The sequence below is a fragment of the Notamacropus eugenii genome, chromosome 1 (assembly GCF_028372415.1).
Source record: "Notamacropus eugenii isolate mMacEug1 chromosome 1, mMacEug1.pri_v2, whole genome shotgun sequence".
Taxonomy (NCBI): domain Eukaryota; kingdom Metazoa; phylum Chordata; class Mammalia; order Diprotodontia; family Macropodidae; genus Notamacropus; species Notamacropus eugenii.
The window spans coordinates 30495807-30519226 of NC_092872.1; the positions used below are offsets into that span (position 1 = coordinate 30495807).

Genomic DNA, 23420 nt, shown 5'->3' on the forward strand with positions numbered 1-23420 from the left:
TTATTTACATGATCTAATTTGATTCTTACAATAATTTTATAAGGTAGATAATAGAGCTCATATGCAGTAGAAAGGAAGTGGATTTTGAATAAAAAAACAAGCACTAGTTTGCATCTTAGCCCTGCTACTTAGCAGCTAAATAACATTGTAGCTTTTATGTCTCTGGGCCTCAGTTTCCTCATTTGTAAAACAAGAAAGCTGGACTAGGTTCCTTCTGAGATCCCTTTAAGCTCTAAATCTGTGATCCTATAAACAGATAGAAAACTTAGGTTCAAAGAGATTACTTAAAGTGGCCAAGATCATTCATCTAATAAGTTGTAAAGGTAGGAATTCAACAAAGCACTTTGCAGTGTTTCTCATGCTGTTCTCGTGGACAAAATGGATAGATATGAATTAGATGATTGGTGTTAAGTAGTCTTGGAATTGATTGAATAGTCAGACCCAAAGAGTGCTTATTAATACTTGGTATCAGCTTAGAGGGAGTTCTCTAGTGAAAAGTCCCAAGTATCAGTGCTCAGCCTAGTGCTGCTTAATTTTTTTTAATCAGTAATTTGCTAAAGGTATGGCATATTTTAAAAATTTGAAGATGACATGAAACTGGTTTGAATATCAAACACAGAGAGCCTAGTCATTGTCTAAAAAGTGCAGGGAAACCTGAAGTATGCTGAGACAGTTCATCCCACTTTTGGATAGCTCCAACTGCTAGATAGATTTTCTTTACCTGGAGCCAAAAGATGGCCCTATGTAACTTTTGACCATGATTCTAGTTCAGTCCATCAAAATTAAGTAAAACAAATCTCATCTTTTTCCCACATGACAGCCCACCAAAGATATGACCATAGCTTTCATAACTGTCCTGGGAAATTTTTCTCCAATTTAAATATCCCCAGTTCTTTCAACTGATACATCAATGGCATAATCTCATTGGCTTCTGGACATCTTCTGGCCAATGTCTTTCCTAAAATCAGACACTCAGAACTGAACACAGTACTCTTGATGTAGGCTAGTAGGCTGGCCAGAGAAGAGTATAGTGTAATGACACTTCCCTAATCCCAGTCATGATGCCTTCTCTATTTCAACCTTAAATTCCATGGTCTTTTTGACTGTAATAGGGTATTGTTGACTCACATTAAGTTGCAGACCTGTAAAGCTCAGAGATATTTTCTTCCCCCCCTCTTTTTTTTTGTATTAACTAGTGTCTAGTCATGCCTCTACTAACTTGTACTTGTGCAACAGGTTTTTTTTAACTTTCAAGTGTAAGTTACTCATTTGCATTTATCAATTTTAAAATTTCATCTCATATTCAACCCTAAGTTCTAGCTTGCATAGATCTTTTTGGATAGTCATGTAAAAGAGAAATTAGGCTTGTTCTGCTTAATCTTAGAGGGCAGAACTAGGAACACAAGTGGAAGTTCCATAGGGACACCTTTTGGTTCTGGCAAGGAAAAAATTCCTGGTAATTGGAGCTATCATAAAGTGGAATGGTCTATGCCAGTAGGTCAGGTTTCTCTTCACTTTCAGGACCCTATGTTATCCAACATATGTGATATTCATACCAATTTTATGTCATCTTTCAAATAAAGCTGTACAAACTGTGATGGGTTGCCTCAGTAGGTTTCAGGTTCTCCCTCACTAGATATCTTCAGATGAAGGCTAGACGCCTGCTTACAGAGGATGAAGTAATAAGGATTTATACATAGGACCTTTGAGGTCCTTTTCAACTCTAAGATTCTATGTTTTTTGTGTCCATCCCCCAGGCCTTATAATTTTCTTGCAAACAGTCTTTCCACTCTCTCATGATGCCTGTCATGAGAATTAATTAACTCTTATTCATATCTTTTCTAGAGAGAGAAATAATAGATTCTGGCCAAAGGCATCTGGTTCCTTGCTCCAGTGACCAGTGATGAGTTCTCAGCTTCATTTTCATATGATTACATTTCAAAGATTTAGGAATGCTAACTCTTTATTCCACTCAATCAACTGAGGAATTCCTGGCATTGGCAATGAAAATGGTGTGAAATCTGGCAGCCTTAGTATACAGTAGGTTGGGGCAGATCATTTTTATTTGACTTAGCCCACTTGTGTACACACCCACTGTGTTTGACTCCAAAAAATACAACCCCACCCAGCCCCTAGCCTATCTTGTACACAGTTAAATTCAACCCAAATCACCTGATGTGGCATAGTTTTCACTCATACTCATATACTGGCCTGAAACTACTTTAAAACTTTTCTGTAGTTCCAGATTTTCCTGGAAGTTTGTGACCTTGGGGAAAAAAATCATGAAACTAGACTCAGTTTTGAATTTAAAGCAAATCCTAACTCTTTGTGTGTGGTGTGTTTGCCTAGAAATACTGTCTTTTGGTTATTTGCAGGAATGTCTCACAATCTAGTAGAATTTAGCTATTAACAGCAGCCCGGTTGTGCTGTGAATGTTCTAGTGGGGACTATAATATACCAAGACCTTAATTAACAAGCTAATGATTTCCAAAACCTTATAATAAATTTCAAAATTATACATATGTCAGAGATTACCTAATTACTTCTACATCTTAAGACTAACCATTCTTTTTTTTATGAAAATAAAACAAAAGCCTCTAAAATTCCCAACACATAAAAATTTACCACTGATATTGTTATTGAACAGAATTTGGTTAACTTGACTCAGCCTTTAAAATGAGAATTCAGGGAAAGTAAGTCTCCATGAACTATAGTATTTCTCTAAATTTTAGGGGGAAAAAAGGTACTTTGACTTTTTAGATTTAGCAGTGGAAGATCAGGTAATAGTGCTCTTTAGGAATTTATGAAATGCAAAGTTTCTTGGAAGGTATGCTAATGAAAATCTTTGATGCCAAACCTATTAGAAAAATAGTCGTGACTTGGGCATAAAAAGGGACAGTTAGATGCTACATGTAGTATCTCATCATCATAGTTGATAAGTTTTATCTTGCTGCAGATTTCCAAAAGTGGAAAGAAATCAATCAGAAGGTCAACACATTGGGAGTACCATTGATGCTTCTAGTACTAACCTAGCTACATAATATTAGGCAAATCTCACAATCTCACTGGGCTTCATTTTCCTCATGTGTGAGATGAGAACTATTTAATTAGATGTTCCTGTCTCTTTTAACATTCTGTGATTCTAAGCTAGAGAACCATAATGGATAACATATAAATAAATGAATGAATGAACAGATGAATACACAAGCGCTTACACCATACACACTATTCTTGGTACTAAGGATACACACAGAAAAGCAGAGATAGTCCTTTTCCTCAAGGTTTTCATATTCTAATGTAGGAGATAACATATACAGGAGGTTTCAGGTGTACGTCAGTCATGAAAAAGGTCCAGTGGTCCTTAAGGTGCAGGAACAAAGCAGCTGATAATCTATATTCTTTAATATCATTTCCACTGATAAAACTATACCAGTTTCTTATATTGGACTATTTGACTGTGTTAAGGACTTTGCTGGCAAGAACTTTCATTTGTAGGTCTTCAGTGGCTATGTTTGCTAAAGATGAAACGGCTCTGACACCGATTAAAGGTCACAGATGGTCAGTCATTGAAGGTGATGGACACGGTGAAGTTTTGGTTTGGTTTGGTTTGACTTGCCAAGTACATTCTGACACTTGTCTCTCTCTAAAGATGCCTCGAAGCTTTGTCTAGGCTGTCTTGTTTGCCACCTAGGTGGTAGTTACTTGGCGGTTAGTGGGATTAACTGGCCCTTTATTCACAAGGGTTGCTTCTCTGGATGATGGCTTTGCGGTCTGAGCTGGAAAAAGAACCATTGGTTTGGGGTGTGCATGCTCTTCTTCCCAGGGCCCTTTGATTTCCCTACCCATTGGTGTCAATTGCTCAGCAGTTGGTCAACAGCTGGTGATCATGGTAGAGGGGAGTGTGGTGAGTTTCTTCTCCAGAGGGGTTTATTACATTTGACTATGGCTTCAGAAGTGGGACTGGTAACAGGATTAGCAATCTGTTGGAGCACTCGGGTTCTCAGTTTGGGGTCTTGGGTTATTTCTATTAGTAGTGGTCAAAGTGATGCTAGTGGTTTGACACTTCTGGCACATGCTGTCTCTTGTCTCTCCCTCAGGGTGCCTTGTTGCTTTAGCATAGAACCTAGGTAAATTATAGGGAGCTGGTCTTCTTTCTTCCTTGACTAAGCTTTCAGAATACTACCAATGGTGAGCCTCAGATCAGAACTCTCATGATTGTCAGAACCTGAATATGTTGTCCATGTGTGAAATACTTATAGGGTTTGATTGATGACAATACCCAGCTATAGCAATAAAAACAGAAAGGCACAGGACTATTATGAAAGCTAATGTAATGAGATTTATATTAACTTTACCTTGGGTGGCAATAATCAACTTCTTAAAGAAACAAAAACAGCTTTTCCATGGCTTTCTATCTTTGCCCATCTCTCTACTTGTGTTGCAAGTAGCTTAGAATAATGAGTTTTTATATCTTGTCTCTCCACTTCTATCATGCCTGATGCTAGGACAGAGCTCTTCAATTTAGCAAAAATATATTGAGCACCCACTCTGTGCATGCAATGTGCTAGGCTCTGTGGGTTTGTTGTACAAAAGTGATCTCTTTCTCATCAAGAGATCGTCGGTCTTAGAGTGACTAAGACAAATACACAAAAATATAGAACAAAGCAAACTATTAGCAGTTCCATAAAAGAGGCAAAAAGGCCTTCATGGAGGAGAGAGATTATAGCTGGAAGGTGAGGGAGAAGACTGAGTGGGGATTAGTATGGGGAGTAATTAGGGAACAACCTTAAAAGATAAGCAGGATTTCAAAACACAGATAGGCAGTTATGGCATTCCAACTAGAAGGAACTGTATGAACAAAGGAAAGGATAAAGGAAAGCATAGGATCTGTTCAGGAAACAATGAGTTGTCCAGTGTGTGTGTGTGTGTGTGTGTGTGTGTGTGTTCATTCTTCATTGCTGATGAAGACCATGCCAGCAGAGAAATGATGACATGACTTGCACTTGACTTGGTTTTGAGAGAGGAAGGGCTGTGCAGGTCACCAGCCTCACTTCTCCTCCAGAGCCATCTGAATCCAGTGACCAGTATTCATCAGGATGACTGGAGGTGACCCAGGATGAGACAATTGGGGTTAAGTGACTTGCCCAAGGTCACACAGCTAGTGAGTGTCAAGTGTCTGAGGTGAGATTTGAGCTCAGGTCCTCCTGACTCCTGCCCTGGTGCTCTATCCTCTGCACTGCCTAGCTGCCCCTGTGCAGTGTGACTAGAACATAGAATGTATGTAAGGGACTGGTATGAGAAAGGCTAGGAAACTGGATCTAAAGGGAAGACCTTGAATACCAGAATGTAGATTCTAAACATTATCTAGAAAGTTTCAGAGTAAGGGATGACATAATCGAATGTAACCCAGTTTTCCAGCCAAACCTGGGTCTTTTCCCAATCATGGAAAGAATCTTGCTTGAGCCATGTAGTGGGTATGAGAATTTTAGAGAGGAGAAATATTCTTCATTTTTTGAAAGAGACACACATGGTTCCACTCTCTCTTCAGGACTGACTCTAGAAAGAAGAAAAAAAGAAAGACTTTCTCAAAAAAGAAAAGAAAAATGTCTCATCTCTCCCTTCCAATCCTCCCACCAATTCAGACCCTCAAGCAGTCATGAAGCAAGGTTGAATCAGAATACTCTCCACCATTAAAAGTGTTTCATGCAAAATGTACCAGGCTTCCTATATTTAAGACTGATGAAATAGATACTCTTAAGATCCTTTCCAAGTGTGCATTCTTTAATTCTAGCTACAAGAAAAATAGCTAGAAGCTGTCCTGTAGTCAATTGTATTTATGTAACATTTTAAAATAAGAAACATGATTATTTTGATGCTCAATAATATGATAACTAAAAATTAATTACTTAATTAAAGTTAGAAGGCATATTATTGGTAGTTGAATTCATCTTCTTTTCCATTGCCAGGCATAGAAAATGGGAGTGGAGCCCTCCTCACTTTCATAACTCACAGCCACATATAAAGTTTCTCCCAGATGCGAAAGGGAGAATCGAGCCCTATAAATCATCTCATAGTCTAGATGTTAGACAATCCAGGTGCTCGCGTTTTAAACCTAAGCATTCCCCACATTTCATGTCTCGGCATTAAGACTGAAATCCAGAAGCACACTAACTGTTTATTATAAGAGAAACCATGAAACTTACATAGTCTAGTTTCCCAACTACTACTACTTCCCGACTGGGAAGGAGAAAAATATCTGAAAGTATATTACAACAAAAGGCAAAATAATATAATCCACAAATACCACTCATTATTCCAAAGTGAACTAGGCTGATAACTGCATAGAACTGAGGGACCTTAGGAATCATCTTAAATTGTAGATGAGACAAATAAAGTCTAGGGAAGTCAGATGGTCAGTAAATCATTTAGTAAATGCTTGTCACTTCACAGATGTTTGTTATTTATTAAGCGCTTACTGTATGTAAAGTACTTTGCTAAGCGATGAGGATGAAAAGAAAGGGAAAAATACCATCCCAACTCTCAAGGACCACACATTCTAATGGAAAAATGGGGAGAAGGGGACAAACATTGGAGTAACTATGAGTTAAAAAGACCTGTAGATTAATAGAAAGTAATTTATTACTGGGAATGGGACTAGCAGAAAAGAGGACAGAGAAGGTCTCCTAAAGAAGGAGGGATCTGAGTTAAATCTTACAAGAAGCCAGGAAGCTACTAGTAAGAGGGGATGAAGAAATGCATTCCAGGTATATGGGAGAGCTAGTGTTAATGAATGGAGTGTGCAGAACAGTACATAGTTCATTGTAGCTCCATTATAGAGTGTGTAGAGTGGAAAGGAGTATAAGACAGGAAATATAGGAGGGGTCCAGATTGTAAAGGGCTTCAGATGGAAAGTCCTATGAAAAGTAAATAGCAAATCTAGCAATAGAACTCAGGTTTTGTTGATTTCTCAAACACTTCATAAAATTATATACATACTGACCTGACTCCCTTTTTTGTGTAAAAGGAAATTCATCTTTTTGTATGATAAAAGCTTTGTAACTAGGTATTTTTCACTTGGGGAAAAAATAGCTGGGAGAGGAGAGATGGGCTGGGATGACAACAAATGACAATCAGTCTGATTGTAGGTGCAGTAGTTCTGGGAGAGGGAGTTGTGTTTTCCTCTGCAAGGCTGTGTGTGTGTGTATTAAAATTTAAGAAAGGAATGCTGTAGTGATGGGACACTGAGGATGATGGCTCTCTCCTGGGACCTACCTTTCCCCTCTTTTCCTATGAGTTTCATAGGCCAAACTAACTTCACCAGGGTTTTACTGTAACTGTGGTGAGGTCTGGCCTGACAGAAAACCACCAGGGAAAGTGCAAAGAAAAGACAATAGACACCACAGGGAAGAAACAAGCATTCTTGAATGTTCTCATCTTGGGGAAAAACCCTGTTTGCCTTGCATTCATCTTGGCTTTATATAAACTCCATCAGATATAGAAAAAGAATCTCAATATTACATGACAATATATGCCTGGCATAACACAACAATAGCGTAGCCCATGGTGCTAAATATTTATTATTAATGGGATCCAGTTCTTTTGACAAACAGTTACTAGACACTCATTATGTGCAAGGTCAGGTAGAAAGATAGAAGCAATGCCAGCTTTACTTTTAAGGAAGGCATAAATATGAGAGATCTCCAGCTGATACACTTGAGACAAAAAAGCAATTTTCAAGGGAAGAAATCTAAGCTACTATAGCGTATGAAAACGTCTTCAAATTACTAATAATTAGAGACATAGATTAAAGCAACTCGGAGCTTCTACCTGAAAATCATCAGATTGTCAAAGGTGACAAAAAAGAAAAATGACAAATGTTGGAGGGGTTATGTGGAAATAGGAACATTGCTGCGCTGTTTATGGCACTATTGATTAGTGCAGAAATTTTGGAAAGCAGTTTGGAACTATTCCTCAAAAATTACTAAACTAAAAGTTGCATGCTCTTTGGACCTTACCCTTATTGGACCTGTACTCCAAAGAGTTCAAAGAAAGAAGAAAAAGATTGATTTGTACAAAAATATTTATCACAGCTCTTTTTTGTAGCGGCAAAGAACTAGAAACAATGGATGTACCCATCAAATGGGGAATGGCTAAACAAAGTATGGTATTAGAATACAAAAAAATACATTATGCATTATGTAGTATATGTTTGTCTCCAAGTCCTCTGATTCCAAATCCAATACTTTCTAATAATCAACTCTGTATATTAAAGGATAAATTAGTACAGATGTTACCATGGTATAAAAAAAGTAAGAAAAAGATCTATGAGAATGAGGAGACTTCTTTTTCTTGGTTGTATAGTGGAGGTAGTGGCATTGATTTGAGTCTTGAAACAAGGGAAAGACTTTAAAAGGAGATGGAATAGGATTCCATTCCAGGCATGGAGGATGATATGAGTTAAGGAGGAAAGGAGGTGGGAGACAAAAAAAAGTGTATGGACAGAGCATTGTGGTTTATAACAGAGAATACATTAAGGGTAGCATTCTGAGATGAGGCTAGAGGGGTATATTGATAGCAGATTGTGGATGGTCTCAAATATTAGGCACAAGCTTACACCTTATTTAATAGGCAATGGGTTTTTATTATAGAATCAGATGGTGTAAACTCCTGTAGCAGCCATTGGTGGTGAAAGTGGACAAGTCATTAAAGTTTTTCAGGTTTCTATCTATTCAGAAGTCAATTAGAGACCTTCAGTATCTATGTTTGTTGTCTGAATACCAGTATAGCTTCTAGTTAAGTAAAGGGTGGAATATCTCCAGCAGGGTGACTACTGGATGATGGATAATTTGACCTTGGTAACTCTTAAAGAACCAGTTGCAAATTGCAACTACAGATGAAGGTCCTGCAACAAAGAGATCACATCTCCATTAAAGTATCTAAGAAGTCATAATAGATCACCAAAAAAAAATGTTTAAATTATCAATAAGATAGAATTTTTTTTAGATTTGGGACCCTGAGGATGGTGGCTTTCTCTTGGGACCTACCCTTGCCTTTATTTCCTATGGGTATCATGGACCAAACTAACCTTACCAGGATTTTACTCTAACTGCGGTAAAGATTGTGCTACGAAAATATAAAGGTAAATACAATGGGGAATAGTTGAACAAGTTAACAGTATATGAATATAATAGAATAAATAGTATTGTGCTGTTGAGAAACAATAAAGAAGGTGATTTCAGATAAAAAAAAAAAACCTGGAAGACCTCTATAAACTGGCACAAAAGGAAACGAGAAAAGAAGATATAAAGGGAATGTAAATTGGAGAATAACTGAACAAGCTAATAGTGTATAAGTGTAATAGAATATTAGTATTGTGCTGTAAGAAACAATAAAGAAGATGGTGTCAGATAAAAAAAAACCTGGGAAGACCTCGTGAAACTGACACAAAAGGAAATGAGCAGAACCAGCAGAACAATTGTTTTTACAATAATAATGATATTATAAAGATAATCAGTCTTAAAAGATGTAGGAATTTTGATCAACACAATGAGCAAACACAGTGTCAGAGGACTCATAATGAAACATGCTGTTCCCCTCCAGATAGAGAGCTGTCAGACTCACAATGCAAATTGAAGAACATTTTATTTTTTCTCTTTCCTCCTTCCCTCCCTCCTTTCTTTTGTTCTTTCTTTCCTTTAATTCCTTCCTTCTTTCCTTCCTTCCTTCCTCCCTTCCTTCCTTCTTTCCTTCCTTCCTTCCTTCCTTCCTTCCTTCCTTCCTTCCTTCCTTCCTTCCTTCCTTCCTTCCTTCCTTCCTTTCTTCCTTCCTTCCTTCCTTCCTTCCTTCCTTCCTTCCTTCCTTCCTTCCTTCCTTCCTTCCTTCCTTCCTGTGGGTAATGTGGGAATTTGATTTGTTTGACTGTACATAGTTGTGATAGGCTTTGTTTTTCTTACTATCGCAATGGGTAAGGGAAGGAAAGAAAGAGAATTTGGAACTGAAAATAAAATAAAATTGAACTAAGAAATAGAAAATATAAAGGCATTTTGAAAAACAAAAGGCATCTAAGTCCTTAATCAAATTCCATTATGAATACAAACAGTAATTTGAAAAGCAGTACGTAATATATAATTTGGTAGAATATGGACTCCTTGAAGTCAGGGATTGTTTCATTTGGCACGCTTATCTTTAGCACAGAGCACAGTGTTTGGCACATAAGTAGCCACTTAATGAATTCTTGTTGATTGAGCACATTGAAACTTGATTAGGCAAAGAACTTTGACTTGTGTGTTTATAGTGAGACAAACTCACTTCAGTGGAGGGAGTGGGAATGAACATAACACATGCCATCATTCACAAATCACCGTAGCAACGGTTTTTAGAGCTGTCTCAGGATTGGAAAGCAAGCATGGTGCCTGGTATGTCTGAATTGAGATATTAATAACCCCAATAAATTAATCTTACCCTTTTAAAAGACAAGCTTGACCAAATCTGGAAAGAGATGGGAGGGTGTTGTACTGTAGAATGTAACAAGCTCAGAGCAGATGATCCAAGTGGTCATTTATGGCCCTGGTGTCTCAGGATTTATGATTCTTCCAATATTGTGAACGTTTTATTTTTCTTGAAAATGAGTTAACTCTATAGTTATGGGTAGCAGAGAGGAAAACTAGATGTAGTGAAGGTCGTCAGATCTTAGAAGACATGGGAGCAATTATTAGCAGTTAGCCTCCCCCAAACTGAATACGTACTATATTTTTAAAAGAAATAGAATTGCACAGAATTGCAGGTAATTAATCCACCAGGGAAGGAATGGGCAATAAAGATACCATTAAACAGTGAAGTTTAATGGAGTGAAGAGCAGACATATAAAGCTCAAAGTGATCTTAGAAAACACCTGGAATAACCACATTTGATGATGAGACCCAAAGAGGGTAGCTAATCTGAGATTATCTCCGGTTGATCCTGTACATATTTTGTTTGTACATAGCTGTTTGCATGTTGTCTCTCCCATAGACTGAGTTTCTTGAAGACAGAGAGACTGTTTTTGCTTTTCTTTGTATCTCCACTGCTTAGCATAGGGTCTGGTACATAGAAGGTACTTAGTGCATCCCTGCGGACTGGACCACATCATCTCATTTTCTGAGTCATAGTTGTCAGCATTGAGGTGGTATGGTAGATACACAACTAAGTCTGGAGTTAAGAATACTTGACTTCGGGGGGCGGAGCCAAGATGGCGGAGTAGAAAGATGCACATACACATAGCTCCGAACCCACAACCCATAGAACAACTACAAAGAAGTAACTCACGGCGAATTCTGCACCCAGAGGCCACAGAACATTGGAGCGAAGGAGATTTTTGTTCTGGAGAGACCTGCAAACCTCTCGCAAAAGGTCCTTCGCGCTGCGGACTGGGTGCCGGGACTGGGAGCTGAGTACAGCCCTGCCGCGGCTGCGGCACCGAGAGAAAAAGATCCGAGCGGGCTTCAGGGACGGGATCTCCAGCGGCCGCACAAGTCCCTCCACCCACAGGTCACGGGGGTCGGTGAGAGAGTCTCTTTGGCGGGTCGAGAGGGGAGTGGGGTGCCCCCATAACTCAGGCCCCCCCGGGAGGTAGAAGCTGAGAGGCGGCTGCAGACCAGGGCTCCCCAAGGGGGCAGGAGCCTGGATCCATTGTGGAAGGTCTGTGCATAAACTCCCTGAGGGAACTGAGCCTGAGAGGCAGCCCTGCCCCAACCTGAGCATCTGAACTTAATCTCACACTGAATAGCAGCCCTGCCCCCACCCAAAGCCCTGAGGCTGGAAGCAGCATTTGAATCTCAGACCCCAAACACTGGCTGGGAGGATCAGGAGGCGAGGTGGGTGTGAGGAAAATATTCAGAGGTCAAGTCACTGGCTGGGAAAATGCCCAGAAAAGGGAAAAGAAATAAGACTATAGAAGGTTACTTTCTTGGTGAACAGGCATTTCCTCCCTTCCTTTCTGATGAGGAAGAACAATGCTTACCATCAGGCAAAGACACAGAAATCAAGGCTTCTGTGTCCCAGCCCACCCAATGGGCTCAGGCCATGGAAGAGCTCAAAAAGAATTTTGAAAATCAAGTTAGAGAGGTGGAGGAAAAGCTGGGAAGAGAAATGAGAGACATGAAGTCAAAGCATGAACAGCAGATCAGCTCCCTGCTAAAGGAGGCCCAAAAAAATGTTGAAGAAAATAACACCTTGAAAACTAGCCTAACTCAATTGGCAAAAGAGGTTCAAAAAGCCAATGAGGAGAAGAATGCTTTCAAAAGCAGAATTAGCCAAATGGAAAAGGAGATTCAAAAGCTCACTGAAGAAAATAGTTCTTTCAAAATTAGAATGGCACAGATGGAGGCTAAGGACTTTATGAGAAAGCAAGAAATCACAGAACAAAGCCAGAAGAATGGAAAAATGGAAGATAATGTGAAATATCTCACTGGAAAAACAACTGACCTGGAAAATAGATCCAGGAGAGACAATTTAAAAATTCTGGGACTACCTGAAAGCCATGATCAAAAGAAGAGCCTAGACATCATCTTTCATGAAATTATCAAGGAAAACTGCCCTGAGATTCTAGAACCAGAGGGCAAAAAAGAATACTTGACTTCAAATCTGGCCTGACATTTATCTGCTGTATGACCCTAGGCAATTCACTTACCCTCTGCCTGCCTCAGTTTCCTCAACTGTAAAATGGGGATAATAATACCTACCTGTCAGGGTTGCTATAAGGATCAAATAATACAATAATTTAAAAGCTCTTAGCATAGTCCCTGGCACGTAGTACATGCTACATAAAAGATATGAAGGACTAAAGGTAGCCCAAGAGATAGTTTGGTAACTAGAAAGAGTGTGAACCAGGAGGCTCAAATCTTAACTTCATTGCTTAGTGGCTGAAATCTCAACTCTGCCCACTGTGTGTTGGACAGATCATCTCTGTGAACCTATTTTTTTTTTATTTATAAAATGGGGATAATAATATTTGTAGCATCTACCTCCCACATTTGTTGGGAGGAATGTCCTTTATAAAATGCAAAAATGTGAACAACTCATATTTTGCAAGAGACCAAAAGCCAATCCCATGTTTCTGATCTCCTCAGAAATGGAATAAACAGAAAGAAAAGGATAAAATTATCCATGGGTTCCTTTTTTCTGGATCTAGAAAAAAGAGTCTTAAACTCCTATGCAATTTCAAAATTAAATTTTCTATATAAGTATGAATGCATGTGAATATACCATAGAGATAAGCAAAATACGTAAAAATTATTAAAATATACGTGAAACATAGCAATATACCAGAAAGAAAAAAATTTAAAAAAAAACAACACTGTTTTGTGTTTCAGTTACAAAAGCCATAGGATTTTTAAGAATTAGTGGGATGCAGAGAAAGAAATTTTTATTATTGAATGTGATTTTTTTCAACTTCCCTTGTGAGAGGCCTGCATTTCCTCGTTTGTAAAATAATAGGTGCTGGAATAGATGACCTCTAAAGTCCTATCTAGCTCAAAATATTGTAAAAAGTTGCTGATGTGGTCTCTTTAATTTCCAGAGTTTTTCTTTTCAAAATTTTGGTTTCTGTAAGTAGCCTCGTGACTGTTTAATCACTTTCAGGTTTTCATTGTTGGAGCTGAACATTAATCTCTGAGAAAGACATTTCTTGTTAAATGATCTCAGCAAGTGTCCCTAGGTAGGTGTGACATCAACTAGGTCTGCAAATATTGAAATGGAAAGCTTTGGAAAGGGTATCACCCCAGCTGCTTTGTGGGAGATTTTTCCCACAAGATAAAGGATTGTAAATCAACCCTGGAGATCTCAACCTGGTCACTTTCACTCATCTGCCCTCTCCATTTCAATCTCAGCATAATGTTCTTTTACATCAAAAGTGACAGCTTAGCGGGAAGTAGGTGAAAGTTGAAAGTAAAGAATTAATAGAACAGGTGACTGCCCTTTTCCTCTTCCTTGCTAAGGGCTTTTTTTTTTTTTGGTCACTATATACTGATCTTATATATTATGTAAGGGTAAAACTATGACTGTCCCCTTCATTTCATTTATAAGCACTATCCAAAGGTGGGGGGGAACTTGGTATGTGATTTCTGGGAACTTTGTTATGAAGTGTGTAGGGATATATTTGCTTTGTAGAATTTGGTAATTCAATGTGCCTTTCTTCTGGGGAATATTAAAATTACTTATATAATGGGTGCATGAGGTTGTCACCCATGTTATAATGTCTCATACCTCTTACTGGGCATGTGCGCACCTACTCACTATCTGGATTCACTCTCTCTCTCTAACTGCTCTTGTACCAGGATTCCTGGATTCCTAGAGAAGGACTACTACATGTGGTTACAATGACATTCTCTCAGAATGGGGGTGGGGTGGGGTGGGGTGGGGGTGGTAAATACCATTGCAGTGAAGTACACCATCCCTACTCACTAAGTAGTTTTTGTTCTGCCCTTGAGGTTTCTATTTACATAATCAGGCACTGACAATAATAACACAAAAACAAGCATTCATGTGTTTATAAAGATTAGATACATAGGCAGACACACACATATGTCTCAAGACAAATACAGGAACACCTAAGATACTTCAATCCACATATAAATCTAGTTTACATCCCACCAGTGCACTCAGTGTCTGTGATAGAGGGCACGTACTTAAAGAAACTTCCCAAGGAAACACACGAGTGAAGAAAGCCTTTGTACTCAGGGCAGTCCACGACTCTGGAGCTATACACTGTGATGTCCTCTATCCATAAAGAATCCTGATGAATATAACTTCTGTGTTGAATAGATGCTTCCAACGTTAAGCCGAGTTGATCCATGCTTAACTAACATCTCACTATATATGACATTTCAGCCAAACTAATTGACCCATTGACTTCATTCCTTCGGCTTCTAATTTGTCCCTGTGCTCAAATGTACTCATCAACAGAAGTTACAGTACTTATTACTTCTAGCTTCAGACTTAGCTAATGGAACTCTGAAATCTGTCCTTTCATCTCTGTCTTTGTGTCTCTCATATTTTTGGGTGAAGATTCCGAGGTGTCTCTGATTAACTCTACCTTAGCTTATTGACTGATCACATCAGCATCTTCTGTCTGTAATCACATGAATTGCATTTGTACCAAAAGCGTACAACTGATTTACTACAACTTGTCATATTGGGAATTCAGCAGCAACAGTTATGTTGGACTCAGTGCTTAGTAAGTATTTCAGTCACCCAGAGAATCTGTTCCTTTTTGAACTCTAAGCAAAATACACTTTACTCAGCAACAAACCTTAAAAGAAAACTATAATAATCTGATAAAGAATATATACATGCCACACATTTATACATGCCTATGTTAATAGTTAAGGCTTTTCTCCCCCTATAGGATCTGAGTTAATATTTCTTTTTATATTCCCAAAGGAAAAAAACAAAACAAAACATAAGAACCTCTGAAAGGCATGTTGATTCTCACTCAGAGAGAATAATCCAAGGCATCATCTTGCCACTGGTAGGGTAATTCAAAAGAACACCCTAGAAAGATTCACATCTCCATTTGGTGGCTGCCTATGTGGTTTTAATTACTTCTTCCTTTGTTGTGTTCATACATGAAGCTGAGGTTTACCTCTGTTTCCTCAATTATTACTTTGTAAATAAGCATTATCTAGGTCCAAATGGCATTACTGAGCCTGAAATCATAGATAAGATCCTCCATATCTCCCTTGTTTGTTAACTTTGAGTAAACTAGGAAATAGCAACAGTCCTATTTTCATTCCTCTCAACTAATCATGGACCTTAGAGATCCCAAACTATAGATATGGACATGTAGATAATAGATAGCATGTTGTTGTTCACCAATAATCATCTTGGAATTCCTAAAAGTGGGAGTATCTCTGTCATATGGGAGAGATGGAACTATTCCTATACAAAAATGGGAAACAGGCATAAGCCATCTTTCAAAATGCCACACTAGGTCATCATCCCAGTTTGGTCACATATGCAGAAAAAACATAGGCAGCATCCTACTCTAATCTTCAGTCCTCCTGAGACCTCAATCATCTGCATAAAATGATAAATTTATTTGGAAGATGCAAATTTTGGATGAAGTTTCCTCCCTTCCCCCTCCCAAATTAGTGAGGATTCTTAATTACCACATAATCTCTCATTTGGAGAGGGCTCTGCTACCAGAGGTGGGAATTGAAAGGATAGGAGAAACAGATCGAATCTCCTCATTTAACACTTTTCAAACTCATATAAAGCCCTATTTAATACGTGCAAGTGGAATGCTTAAAAAAATTTGAGGTATAAATTATTAATATTTCATGCTTTCGTAATTTAGTAAGCTCTTGTCTTATTTTTTTTCTATATAATAAGAAGAGCTCACATTTCTTCAGCAATTTAAGGTTTGCAAAGTTTTACTTCTTTAAAGGATTGTCCTTGTGAGGTACCTAATGCAAGTAAGTTTCCCAAACTTAGAAATAAGAATGTTATATGCTCCAATGAATCCAAAAGCAATCAAATTAATTTTCTTTTCTACCCTGGATGAGAAAAAATTAATAGAGCTAGAATAGACCTAGAGAACTTCTAATCCAGGGGTGGGGAGCCTTCGACCTTGGTGACCTTCTAGATGCTTAAGTGTGGCCTTTTGACTGAATCCAGATTTTACAAATCTTAAATTTGGATTCAGTCAAAAGACTGCATTTAAGGATCTAGAAGTCCACATGTGGCCTCAAGGTTTCAGGTTCCCCACCCCTATTGTAGTTTAATTCAAGCCTTTCATTTTATAGATGAAGAATGTGAGGGAAGAAAGGGAAAGTGTTATCAATGTGCAAGGGCAAGGGTTAGAACTCAGCTGTGCTAACACGTCCAAGGTTCTATCCACTACACCAAACTACCCCTTCCATTCTCTATTATTGTGATGGGAGTGAGGGAGAGCAGAACAGGCAGAAGTAAGTATGTTGGACGTGATATTTTTCAGTATTCCAAGACCATGATTCACTTTTCCCCCGGAAACTGCTGATCATCCTGGTGTGTACCAACTAAACACACAGGGAAAGGCAATGAGAAATATTGTGTCAGCACATGCTAGACAAGAAGTGGAATTAGAGCACTTAGAAGTTCGTTAAGTGCTTTATTAGATTCCACAGCAGAGCTACTAAGAGTCTTTAGAGGTAGATGTTCCAAATGAATGGCGGAAGCCAAATGAATTTAAACTAACTTCAACTAAGTAGAAATGAAGAGTTATACAATCTGAGATCCTCAGTTTCAATATTCTGCCAACACAAACATTTTCTTACTCTAATGTATTCCCTGTTGCTTTGTGCCTTATAGCTTTAATGACTCAAGTAATTGATTTTCTTACTATTCATGTAATTGAGAAACAGCATTATGATCTTCATAGGCATCTTATTTTAAAATGTCAGTTTAAGATCTTAATAATAGCCTATACTTGTGAATTTTAGAGTAATTTAGCTTTGTGTACCTCCCATCTTTGACCCACCCCTAATTTGTACTCTCAAGTGTGGGTTGGAACTCCAGATGGTAGATTCTCCCTTGAAGTTAAAGTACTTTCTTTACCCTTCATTTGTGTTTCCCTTTACCAGTCAGTTGGTAGACACCATTATCTCAAAGTAAACACATTTACTGAGAGGGCACAATAAAAAATAGTGTCTTTAAAACATCTATCACTTAAACCTGGAGACAAACTCCCTCACAAATGTACATAGTGTTTCTAGGAAAAGTAGGTGCAAACTTAAGAGTAGAACGGAAATAGAGCACATATATGGGGAAGACACATGTCCAGTGCAACTTATGTCTTTACTACATGGAGCCTCAATGTCCTTTGTCTCCTTATCAAGTCTAACTCTTCCAAGTGAGTCTGATCCAATCCCCGATCTTGACTTCTTGATTATTTCCACTCTACTTAATGCATTGTAAATTTTCCCCTCTCTACTGTCCCTTTGCCTCTGTCTACAAATGGGTAAAATCTTCCTTTGATGCTGTTGCATCCTTCTTAGCTATAGTCCCCGCTTCACCCTTCTCTTCATTGCCTAACTTCAAGAAAGAGTAAAATATATATGTATAATTCCATTTTTTTTTATGTCTACTCATTCCCCAATTCCTGCAATTTGGATTTTATCCCCAATGTGCTATTATAACTCTTTGTTGAAGGTCACCAATGAGCTTATTTCTACATCTAGTGACCCTTTCTCTATCCTCATCTTCATTGACCTTACTTCAGCATTTGAAAATGTTGACTGTCTCCTACTTTTGGGCACTCTCACCTTCCTTAAACTCAATGACATTATTCTCTCCTAGATTTTCCTCCTCCCTTGATGACTGTTCTTTTTTCATTGCCTTTAACTATTTTCTGTTTTTCTCCCTCCCAAAATAAGTATGTGAGAAACAAAAGAAGGAATTCTGTTTCCACAGGATTAAAACCCCTCCCAGTTTTGAGTGATAACAGAATGTAAGTCAGGGGTGACTGTTCTAATGAGAGCTGTGACCTAGCAAAACCAGGTTTCTGATCAGGTAAAAGGTCAGCAGCTTGTATGCATGCTTAACGAGCTATTTGAGGGGTACATATCAAGTAAGAGAAAATGAAGTGGGAGGTTCAGGAGGTTGCATCTAAGCAATGACGAGCAAGGGAGAAAATTAAAATTGAGAACAGCATAAAAAGGCTTGTATTTGTCTGGGCAAGCATTTCCCATTAGGGAACTATCCATTCTTTCACAATGAATGTAAAAATAAACATAATGAGAACTTTCCTGGCTTCACAATAAGTGTTGGTCTTTCTAGAGTAAACATGTTTCTCACAAGTAAATATTAATTCTTGAGCATTCTGCCTCTCTTATATCTTTTCCATTCCTGCTTCCACCTATCTGGTACCAATCTTTATTATTCCGTCACCAAACTAGGGTAATTAGTCTTGTTTACTCTATACTCAGCCTCCCCAACATCCTCCCTTCATAAAACTTCCAAAGTTACCTTCCTAAGACACAATATTTTATACATGCTACTTTTTTTCAAAAACCTTTGCTTGCTATTGTCTGTTTTTAAAAAATGAAGAAAACTTTCCAGTTTGTAATATGAGATCCAAGCCTTTCATTATCTGTGGCCAATGTATCTTTGTCTCATCATTTTACCTAATTGTCCTATGCACACTATATGCTACAGCTCATCTTCTTGAATTCCACTGTCAGATCTTGATCAATAATTTCCCACTTTGATCTCTATTTTCCTACCCACTTGCATTGCCCAGTGCTATAACTTTTATGCCTTGAGTACAGAACCTACACCTTGGAGTGAGTTTAGAGAATAGTCTGTTCATTTTACAAATGAATAAACCATGTCCCCGAGAGGTGAAGTAACTTAACTAAGGTCACACAAGTAGAACGTAGTAAGGTTGCAATTCCAGTCCACGTCTTATGACTCCATATCCACATCTTCTCTTGCCCCATGGCTAATTTACTCCTCTTCCACCTCTGAGAGTTGAAATCCAAGTCTTTCTTCAAGCTTCAAGGCCTAGTTCAGGTGCTCTGTCTTGCTTGAAGCATTCTTTGATTCCTCCCACTAAAAATGATTCCCCTCTCCTGAAATCTTTCATATCATTCTTTGACCTTCCCCAATAATTTCTTAACTAGGATTATAAGTGCTTAAATTCATCCCTTATCCTAATGAAACAAAGTAGTGTCAAATTCAGCTGACTAAATCTGACCTAGTCCCCATCCCTAGACCTTATTGCTCCCAGCTTCTGACTATTTTGTAAATGTCCCAAACTCTTTCTTCCATAGGATTCCAAGCTTTCTCTCAGTACTTTTGCTTGTTATGGAAAAAAAAAACAAAACAGTAACAACTTACCTTGTGAAGCTATGAGAAACTTCTAACCCCTCCTACCTTCAGTCTGGCCATTTGGGCTGCCCTAGTACCCTATATAAATCTGTGTTGTCAGCCCCTTCCTTGAGTACCCCAGTATTTGGCATCTTGATGGGCAACTCACTTGCCCTGATTAAAGACCCCCACTTTGCTATATGGGCTGCTTTCTCTTGAATTTGTGTTGACACCATAAAGTTTTCACTTGCCCAAATAAAATACCAAAACTAAGTTGTTTTGATAGTCGTAGATATGCATAAGAAAGGCAGGAAGGTGGGCTAGGTCTGTTGAAAACTTTGCCTTCTTATTAGGAGCAACATCTGGTTTACATAAAGTGTTCTGGTTTCCCTTTAAGAGGTCAAAGAAGCAATTCTTGACCTAAGAGATTAAGACTTCAACCTCTGAAATTGTGTTCTTTTTAGTCCAACCTGTGGAGAATTGTTACTCTTTGGTTAAGAGTGTTTCTTTCTGACTGGAGCAATCTTCTCCAATTATTTTTTTCTGACGCAAATTCATTTTGAACTAAGCTATAGAGACTCATGGGCATAGTTAACCCCAAGTCAGATAAAGTGTGGGAAAGAGGACTTCTATATCTATCCTGGATATGGGATTTAAGAAGAAAATACTTAGGCTGGCTGGTGGTCCTAAAGAGATGAAGTCCAGAAGTTGGTAGCAAGAATCATTGCCCATGAAGACTGGGAGAATGAAATGCTCAGTTAGGGAAAAGTATAAAAGTTCATGAGACATTTGGAGTCAGTGAACAGCAGGGATATGATGTGATATCCAGGTAGAAGCCGACAAGTTTATAGTTAGCTCCTAGAAGATTGCAGGTACAGGTACAATGTTATCATCAGAAGGCATGGTTGCTTTGGATGTCTGAGTTGCCCTTTCACATATGTAACTTGTCCATATCTATTCTTAACATTTATGCACCCTGTGAAAGACCAACTGCTACCCCCACAGGGCTGACAAGTCAGTTTAGCCAAAGCAACAAGGCACCTGGAGGTAGAGATGGAAGGTAGCTTGTACCAAGCTATTGAAACCACCACCATATTGACCATTGTCTCCCTCCAGACCCTAAGAAAGAACCTCAGGACCCTAAGAAATTACAATGCTTCCAGCACAGCTCTGGCAGCCATCATCTTGGGAACCAACTTCTGTAGAAATGAAGTCTGGCAAACAAGTGCTACAACCACAACTGCGGTCACTCAGAAGAGAAAGTTCTTGCCACCAAAGTCCTCGATACTGGCAAATGTTTCAACATAAGAAATGGATAACATTTTATTAGTGCAAATGGTATTAAAGCAGGGTCATTAACATTTGCTTTTCCACTGTATCCTAAGGACCCTGGGAACTTTCTGTTTGACTTGCAGCTGAAACTTTCCATATGTGTTGCATCCTTCATTAGAATGGGAGCTTCTTGAGAGCACAGACTGTCTTATTTTTCCATTTGCATATCCAGTGCTTATCACAGTGCTTTGCATGTAGTAAATCCTTAATAATGCTTTTCATTCATTCATACATACATACATGTATACATTCATTCATTCTGTCTACTTTTCCCACTGATGATATATGTATTTTTTGGAAGAGTACACCACACATTTTCTTTGCTTTGTTTTGGTGGCTGAGGGATGATCTGTTACTCCTTTAATGCCATGACATTTCATTAAATGTCTGTATTTTGAACTAACTGTGTCCTCTGCATGACTAGAGAAAAAAGTAAATTCATCAGCAGGGGCTAGTGAGCAGTATGTGATGCAGACCCACAGAGTACTTTGAACCTGAGGTGTCCCTACATGTTAGAGAGAGGTGTTCCAGGTGCTTCAAGGATCGCAGATGGATGTAGAACTGGATGGATAGTTTAGAATGAATATTTTAAAGATGAATAAAAGTAGACCCAGATAGGTTAAAGGAATTATTCATTGGCACTGTGACAGAATTGGAATCCAGGTTCTCATGCCAAATACAATGGTCCTTCAATTGCACCTTGTCACCTCCTGGTAGTAGATAGTAAACTCATTGAGCTAGATTTTCATCCTAAAAACAATTCACTTTAAACATAGGTATTTGTTGGATTTTGTTCAGTCTTTGTGGAGTACTCATGGTAGCAAATACATGACTCCTAACATTAAAGTTGTCAGAAATCATATATGCATTTTGTGTCTCAATATTGCTAATAAAATAACACTTAGTATTTATATAGTGTTCACACTTTACAAAACACTCTCTATTCATTATAACAATGCTGTGAAAGAAGGAACACAGGGATTGTTTTCCAGTTTTGTAGATGAAAAGATTAAAGTTTATGGCAGGAAATAACTGGAAAGAGAAAGTTGGTGCCCATTAATTGGAAAATGACAGGACAAAGTGTGGTACCTGAATATAATTCATTTTCATTGATAAGAAAAGATAAATTGGAGGGATTCAGAGAAACACAGGGAGATTTGTGTAAGTTGTTGTGTGAGGCAGTAAGAACTAAGGAGGCAGTATGCATAGTGACTATATTGAAAATAAAATTAAAAGGTAGATGATTTTAGATTAAACTCAATGACCAGTCTTGGTCTCAGAGGACAAAATATAAATCACATTTCTCTTTTTGCAATAGAGCGGAGCGGGGGGACACTATAAGGACAGATATTATATATGCTATTAGTTTTAACTGTTCTTTGTTATAAGGGAAAATTTCATCTAATGGATAGAGGACTATAAAAGAAAATTATTCTGGTATCAAAAAATAATCAATAAAATTAAAAAAAAAATATTTCAGGATCTGAATTGAAATCAGTGATTTCTATGACATGGTTACTCCTGAAACAGATGCTGTTTAGTATTTCCACATTGTAGTAGATGGTTTTATGAGTTGAAGTGAATAAAGAGATTTCTCATTGGTGGTTACCTTTCTGAGATAAGACTCTTGGGACTTAACTAACCTTGTCTTCAGGTATAGAGAGTTGCTTACTGGTCCCAGCACGGCAGGCCCTGACAAAGAATTTAGGCTCTTAAAGCATAGCTTTTGAGAGCCCAAGGGGTACAGCCACACTACAATTAAATTCAACATGATATAGTAAACATAACATATTTTAAAAAGTTAGGTAATAATGGCATAGGGCATGCCCAATATAGAAACCCCATAATTTATAATCTTAAAGAGTTGAGACAGAACTTGAACTCAGGTCTTCCTGACTCCGAGTTGTCTTTTGCCTACTATGTTGCTCCTCAGTGCATAGGTACACACATGTATGCAAACATATAATTATCACACATGTATAATATACATATGTATCATATATATGTTATACATACATTTTTATCTTATCTACATGTGAATGCATGTTATAATGATTTGAGAAAAAAGTAAATGCATTATAAATTACAAGGAAAAAATTTAAACAAAAAAAATCTAATTCAAAACTGAGAGAAACCCATGAAAACAGAAATAATAGGTCATTATAGAAATTACCTTCCTCCGGTGGGAGTTTCTATTGAGGCCTCCGCTTTGAAGATGGTCCTAGGGTGACTGATTTTCATTCCCCCCCAGCTCTACATCTAAT

General features: G+C 38.2%; 1 long non-coding RNA gene across 3 annotated transcripts in view; it reads left to right on the forward strand.

Moving 5' to 3' along the window:
• Positions 1-23420, forward strand: part of LOC140496589 (uncharacterized) — a 60109-nt gene that overhangs the window by 26081 nt on the left and 10608 nt on the right. The window lies entirely within an intron of this gene.